This window comes from Channa argus, chromosome 1 (genome assembly GCF_033026475.1).
Source record: "Channa argus isolate prfri chromosome 1, Channa argus male v1.0, whole genome shotgun sequence".
Lineage (NCBI taxonomy): Eukaryota > Metazoa > Chordata > Actinopteri > Anabantiformes > Channidae > Channa > Channa argus.
The window spans coordinates 43,122,677-43,130,852 of record NC_090197.1 but is presented as its reverse complement, the minus strand read 5'-3'; positions in this window follow the sequence as shown (position 1 = coordinate 43,130,852).

Genomic DNA, 8,176 nt, shown 5'->3' with positions numbered 1-8,176 from the left:
CCATTTTATCTGGGCCCTGGCTGGGTGGCGCCACACACTGTGGGGTGGGATTCGAACCCACGGACTTCTGCATCCCATCCCAATTATCCACTGACCTACCTATTGCCTTGCACTGTAGCATCATTGTCCACTAGATGTCTCCCCGTCTCTATCTCAACAGGTTCCCTGCTTGCTACAGTATGTGTATTAACTGATTAACATCATATGATAAATTATTTTTATGGTCTGTCTTTTTGTCTTTATTGTCTAAATGGTACTTCATCTTAGATACGTTTGTACTGGTATTGGCTCACCAATGCTAAAATATTTGTATTTGTTTCACATGTTGCGTGTTCTCTCATTATAAAGCAAGGTTTCAATTAGACCCCTGACCTCATGGTTCTGCCATGACAGCAGCATTGTTTATACTTAGACAAACTGCCTAACCCTAACTGTACTAAGAAAATATATATATCTTACAGACCTCAGTTTTTTTACTCAGCTTAACACTGTGTAAATATTTGCATGGTATGTCAACATGTTACTGTGTTGACAGCATGGCAGTTAATTAGCATATTTTTTGCATAGTGTAAATTCATATTGTTATACTGACTAATTAAGTATGTTCAATAAATGAGTCACACCAAGCTGCAAAACTACCTTGCAACCACCTTAAGGTGGCACTGACCTCACATGTGAATATGCATTCTTAGATTTCATAAACATTTCTATTATTTCTATTTCTGTCTGCTATTATATTAGGTTTAGGCCTGCAAACAACCTGTTGCCTCTCTGTAGGATCTGTGATTTCTTGCTCTGTGGTTATTGACCCATCAGTGAGTTTGCCTGTATGTGTAATGGGGTTAATGGAGAATGACTTAATCAAGTCTTCTGTTTATTTACTGTATTGTGCAAAACCTTTAACCATTATTGACAACTGTAAGGCCAAAGTGTTTGTGTAGTTGTTTTATTCTGTAGCTATGCGGCTGGTTTTTCAGCTTAAAAAATTGTTCACCTTTTGCTGATTGTTTGTAAATGACAAACTATTTCCTTTGTGTTGATGATGTACTAGTTATTGTTCTTTGATGCTAAAATGGTCGGTCTCTGTGTTGTCATGGGCAGAAGGAATATTTTTCACTCTGTCTTACATAATCTTCATTTAAGTTGTCTTTTTAGTTTAATTTTCGATGGCGAATCACCAGTGATCCGAGGAAAATATACTGAGGCATGCTAATTTATTTAACTCTAAAACAAGGAAAACTTAACTGTCAAAATATTTGTTGTTTTCAACACTAATGTGTTGGCGATATGACAGTGAGGCACATGTGTTGGCTTGGTAACCAATCTAGTATCCAGTGGCAACAGAGGTCTATTGAGTGCTGGGTGGCTCTGTATTGGCTGGTGTGCCCACCACTCTCCTGTGTCACCAAGTCACAGAGGCACATACATATAGCAACTCTGAATAATGGCAGGGTTGTGTAATACTTAGTTCAGGAGTCAATACTGTGTGTATGTGTGTGTGTGTGTGTGTGTGTATGTGTGTGTGTTTTTGTGTGCGCGCATGTATGTATGTATGTGTGTGTGTGTCTGTGTGTGCGTGTGAAGGGTGGGCACTGATATTAAAAATTTTATTAGTGTTGAATAAGTTAATGTACTGACCTGCGAGTGGCAGAAATCTCTGTCACTTTTTCTCACACAGTCTATGTTTAAGTCTTTACTTAAGAAGTCATTGTCTTTATTTTAATAACCTTCTTTACATTAAATATTTTAATTAAAGCATGGAACATTTTTCACAATTGTCTCCTTTCATATTCATCATTGAGTCCTATCTGTATCTAAAGGCATTCATTTGTGCAGAGGCAGACACAACAGGATAAGCGTGTTTGTCTCAGACTCCTGTCTGTCAGAGACCCACACCCACCCAGCCTCTCGTCTATTTGGGTGGCTATTACAGAGAGGGCAGATGGCTCATTACCATAAATAGGACAGAGAGAGAGTGAGAGGGGGCCGTACACGCCGACCGACAGGACCATGCCGCCCAAACCAAGAAAATGGGAGGCCGTTGCTAGGAGAGAGGAAAGACAGCTTTATAGCAACACAAAGCTGATTCCCCCGTCCACCCTTATCTCCCTCCCGCCCCCACGTTCCCTGCTCTGGGGACTGAGCTTTGAATCTGTTGGTTGGGGACAGATGGTCTATGGGCCCCACGATCTCTACAGCTGGACACAGGCTACACTGACACAGTCAGACCTAGCAGGACTAAATCACACCTTTACCCATCCAACGTATGACAAGCGGGAGCAGAAAGTGCTGAAGCCCAGGCCATCAACTAATAATAGATCCACACTTGTTGCCCAAAGGAAATACAGTATGTGGCTGTACAAAAGCTAATACGTAAAAAGTTTGTCTTTGGAACAGTGTATTCATCTCTCCAAGATGAATGTAATTTACGTTTGCTTTTCCATTGCTTCTATTTCATTTCCTGAAAAATGTTTACGATTATTTAGGCAATCGTTGTATAGAGAAATTCTAAATTAATAAACCTACGCACATGACAACAAAAGCCCTGTATAACCATAATGTAAATTCCAATTTAAGACATTGACAGTGTTTCTAATTACTTCTCTGTTTGTAAAATGTTTCTATTTGTGTTTTTATAAGTGCACAAAACAGTGGTGGGCGGGATGAGGTGAGATGTCTCTTCCTATGGAAAGTATTTCAGTCGAGACACACCACCTCTGAAACAATAGCACATTTGCTCTCACTAGACCTCTGGTTGAAAGTGCAGCCAACTGTCTCACAGACAGGAAGGAGGTAAAAATCCATTCAGAAAATAATTTTTTGAATAAATACAAAATATTAGCTCTAAATACTTGTGGCAGTTATTAAGTGGTTGTCTCGATCTGATTTAAAACTGCTATCACGCATTTACTTATCATTTCTTGCATTTCTTCTTATTTACTGTAATTGTTGGTTGACTTGGTTTGAGAAATTTTGCATATTGTCCTCGGGGATGTGAACGTTGAGCAAATTGAGGTGGCACGAAATAAGCATAAAATGTATGTGTTGCAGAAGAAAAGACTGATGGGGAAGGCAATTAACCCGAGCAACGGAAACAAAGTGTGGCAGCAGCATCAGAAGTAAGCAGGGTGGAGGCCATCCTGCATCACCTAGCCATCCGCCCTGGTTGCATAGGAACACAAGGGCCATGCCTACCCCGCAGACACTCTACTTTCCTCTCTCCTCTGCCACGCTTCATTACCCAGTGCTCAGCCAGGCACAGAGAGGCACTGCACCACTTTCTCCACACTAAAGCCGCGTGCCCGTTCACAGCTTCACAGCCAGGCTCCCTGTAAACCAAGGCGGGGTATACACTGCCCCTCAGGCATCAGGTCACATTCACTTTATGCATAGTGCAGAGAAAACACTGAGAAGTCTGCACTTATATCATACCAAGCAGTATATCTTCACTGTCCTGCCGCAATGTTCGAATGTAGTTATTTGTACACATATTTTAAAACAGATGGGGACATACAAGTGGATACGCAGTTAATGTTACAATATTTTTTTTCACACCTTGAACTGTTTTGGTGAGTTTAGTTATGTTTGTAACTGCACTACTACCAGAAGGTGTAGAAGCTGGATGTTCCATCATTTCTACATTATATTTGGCTAACTATATTAAACATTTGTTGTACATGAAAAAATACAACACACACACATTTACTGCTGGAGGCTCATCCCTCATATGTGTCATAGACCACTATAGAGCTGGTAGTGCCAGACAACGCTTCTGTGCACAAGACCACTATTGTCCCTCAAGATAAAATGCGCTTGTGACCATGGAAAGGCGGGGAGGACCAGATGCTGTGAAAAGATAAGGCAGTGTCAAAAAACAAAGCTACTGGTGTTTTGTGGTTGTTTACAGTGAATTCATCTGTTGAATGTTTTGGCAGACGTCACAACTCCACGTTGCTGATGGAGATTTTTTAATTGCTGGAACCTGTCAGAGTAGGTTGTATTTCTTTTCTCCTCCTGCTACTTTAAAGTTAATTGACTACAAGTATTCATTTGCCAGCAAGGGGCAGTCATTAAGGGTAAATAACAAAATTTAGCTTGGCAATAGAACAGCCAAGCATCAATGGGTTAATTCTTTTGCCCCTGCATGTGGTATATTGTATAGCAGTGCAATTTGAAGGACTTTATAAGGGAGTCATGCAGTTTTAGAGTGCTTACATATGCAAAGAGATAACATATTGGTCAATAAAGAAAGAAGAGAACAACAGCTAGGGCAATTAAATAAAAAAGACCAAAGTTCAGCGCTGTGTGTTTGGTGACAACTACACTGTCAGTTAAGTTTAGATAAGTGAAAAGACAAATTTCCCTCGGTTGTCACACTAAAGCTTTAGAAAGCGCTGCAATTGAATCCAGTAATAAGTAATGCAATGTATTAGGTAATTTAAACATAAGAATGTCATTTGTTTACTTTAGAACCAATTATCTAAATGTGAACAGTGTGATTTTATTTGTATTTTGCTGGCAACACATTAATAATTCATAATCTACTCTCAGGAACTATAAATTTCTGTCTGCATAGAATGCATGAAGCTTTATGATCACAGGTGACTTTAATTATGCAACCCTCTCCAAGACCCTCCCCATCTATACACAGTATGTGGATTGTCACACCAAGGGGGAGAAGACAGTGGGCCTGATGTACTCAAATGTTCAAAAGACCTACAGCTCTTCTGCCCCCACCCCCGACCCCGGCAGGTCTGACCAAGAGCTGATCCACCTCCTACCTGCGTACAATGTGTACAAGCCCCTGGTTCAAAGGCAGCCCCTTGGGAGGGCTGGTTCTGTTCTGGAAGACGAGCTGGACCCTCTGCATGTTGTGGCTGAGAGGAAAATGTTGTCCAAACTCCTCTCAATCCTGGACAATCCCTCCCACCTACTCCACTGCAGGCTGGCTGCACAGAGGAGCACTTTCAGCCAGAGACTGATCACAGTCAAGTGCTCCACAGAACACCACAGGAGATCCTCTCTCCCAGTGGCCATTAAACTGTTCAACACCCCCCCGCCCTCCCATTCAACTTACCCCCTGTTCAACTCATCCCCAAATGGACAATTAGTATTGTTTTTTTTTTTCATTTATTATTTTTATTTCATTTATTTTTACTCCTCTACCTGGATTTTTTTCTTACTTATTGATCAGTAGCTTGTCATTGTTTTGGTTTGGTGGAAGTTCTTTTCCTTTCTTTGTACTTTCAGACCGAGAGCAGCTGTAACAAGGCAACACATTTTCCCTATGGGATCAATACATTTGTTGAATCTTGAATCTTAAATTATAAGCTAACAAACAAATTCCTATTCTAAAGTGTGTTGAGAATATCCATGTTAATCTGCCCTATTTTTGTTTATCTCCATACATGATGCAGGTTGAGGATGTTTTTGACCTTGTCTTAGGGACTGTAGCTATGTGGCCACCATTTTTATAGCTTTTTACTGCCACTACATTGTAGGTATAATTCATTACCCCCAACTATTTTTATTTTATAGATATATATGTATAAAATAAAAATAGTGTATTGTGTGTGGTACAGGCTTTCATCAAGAGTGACCCTCTCCTACAAGTAGAGAGGATTTTGTACTAATTATGTGTTTAGGGGGGCTTAATGTCACATCTTGCAATGGGGACAAACATCTCTAGCTGTGCCTGTCCTTAGGCATTTTGAAACAATTAAAACCAACTTTGCTAAGAGTCTTGTACATCTTCTTTTTTTCGCTGAGCACTAACGTGGACAAAATTGTTAAAAATCATTTTACCAGGAAGCTGGTTACACAGTCCTGTTTTATTACACAGATGAGTTCTTTTTCATTAAACCTCAGTAAAATTTAATTTACTGTCCTTAGTTCATGCTTGCAAGATTGATCCTCCACTGGAATGAATTGACATTTGGGTATGTTTATACAAGTGTTTGCCCAATCTAACCCGAACAAATAGACTGAATCAATACAGAATTACAGGATATTTGCTTGAATGCTGAAAAGATCATTCCTCTGCCCTACATGTCGGGCATTTTATTGCCTGTGCATTAAAGGAAGCACTTATCAGCTGACAGATAACAGACAATCAGCACACTGCTGACACAATTCATAAGACCCAGTTAGCAGAAAGGATTGTCAAACAAAAGCTTCTGTAGGCAAACACACTCTTCAGCTGAATGTAACTGCAGGCAAAAGCTGGAAAAACCTCTGGGGAAAACAAACCTGAAGAACAAAGAAAGTGTTGCATTTGAAACAAGATGACCACGCCTGGTTGCTCAGCTGACAGTTAAAGGGTGTGTACACATAACATTTAAAGTCACGCATTTAATTTTACTGCAAATACATACTTTTAGCCTAATTTAATAAGAAATACTTTTTAAAAAGCCACGTGTTTTGTACTCGCTCTTTAAACAACAGCGGCTGCTGCCTTCTAGAGCAATTAAGTCTGGGCTGCTATGACTTCTAGTGCATGTCTTAACACAGCAGGTGGCCTCTGGCAGCCTTCAGATACTTGCCTTCTCTGGGTAAAAATGCAAATACTACCTGTTTAACCAGTAACTTCTCTGATCCTCCTTATCTAGTAAAATGAAATGCCATAGAGCCTCATCTGTGTATGTGTGTATGCGTCACAATTCTCTCGATGACTCTTCCACTTTGCCTTTCAAAGGACGTTCAAACTAATTAGCTCAATGTGCCAATTGTTTGTTGGTCTCAGTCCCACAACAACTTCACTTGTCCAGGTTGCATAAGGTTGAACCGACTAAAGAAAGTAATGGGTAAAGTCTACAGATTGTGTGTACTGGTAAATATCTTTACTAAGATCTGAGGGTTTTTTTGTCATGAAGAAACAGAATGCATTTTTTCTATAATTAAATCTGGCATGACTATCAAAGAGATACCATTCATTGTGTGACACAAAGAAAAAGAGCTATACCATTATCAAAATAATAATAAGAAGAACCAGGGCAGTCCTCTTCAATGATTTAGTAGTAAATTTCTTCTTTTGTGAAACTTTGAATTTTCTTCACAATTTACACCACTTTCCAACATCTGTGCTCCCGCACCAGAAACCATAGCTAAATGTAATAAAGGAAAAGAAAGGCAACAAGGAGCAAAATGACACAGGGCAGAGGGCAGACTGAATGAAGAGCTGCATACAAACAAAGGTTGTCACTAACAGAGAGTTTTATGAGCTTCAGACCTGCTGAAATGGAGTGCTGTGCATGTGCATCAGCTCTTATCGGCTCACTGGCAGTAGAGGAGGGTGGGAGCTTCCACACTTGCGCTCTGTAAAAATGGTCTGATTCATTTTCTGCATGAGAGGGTCTCACTAGGGCGGCATCAGACCAGCCAGTCCGCACAGATTTATGAACCATTAAAGCAGCAGGCCCCCTGACTGTGATGCCACCATAGGCTGGCTGCTTAGACACTGTACACCCTCTATGTTTGGTGACTACTCTCCGTCAATGGCTAGCTTCATCATTGTCCAACGCTTCATCAGCACTACTTTTACTGCTGCACATAAACTCCTCTCATAGTCTGTAATCTTTCTTTTCTTCGCCTTGCTTCCTTTGACATTAAGTGAACTGTTTAACTGTTTACTGTTATTACTCTAACACTGTTAACACAGTTCACAAAGACTTTTTAATTATACCTACATATCACAAAAAGGACAATGCCTTATCCTGCACCAGCTCAGTGGTATGTTATATGGACAAAGAAATGCTCCAATACCATTATGGACATCTCTGATGGTGATCACTGGCGCATGTTGTTTTAGCCTAACGGTTTCACAATCAGATTAGCACCACTGCAGACACACAGACTAATGGGTTCGTCTTTTCAAGGCATCTCCAATCAGCTGTTTCCGTGGTGATTAATGCATCTTGTTTTTCTATCTCTCTCTCATTTGCTAGATTTGCAACTTTATCATCCCCATAAGTGATACTGGAAGAAGAAATGGGGCAAAGTCTATGATGCTCACTGGCCCTAAGAATAGCTCAGTGTACAAGAAAATAATACTACAGCTATCTGAGCAAAGACTCCAAAACATGAATGAATGAAGAGAATGGTATCCAAAGAGTTCTGCCATGGAGTATACACTTGGTGTATTTGTGACACACAATAAACAAGGAAGTTACTGAAGTAG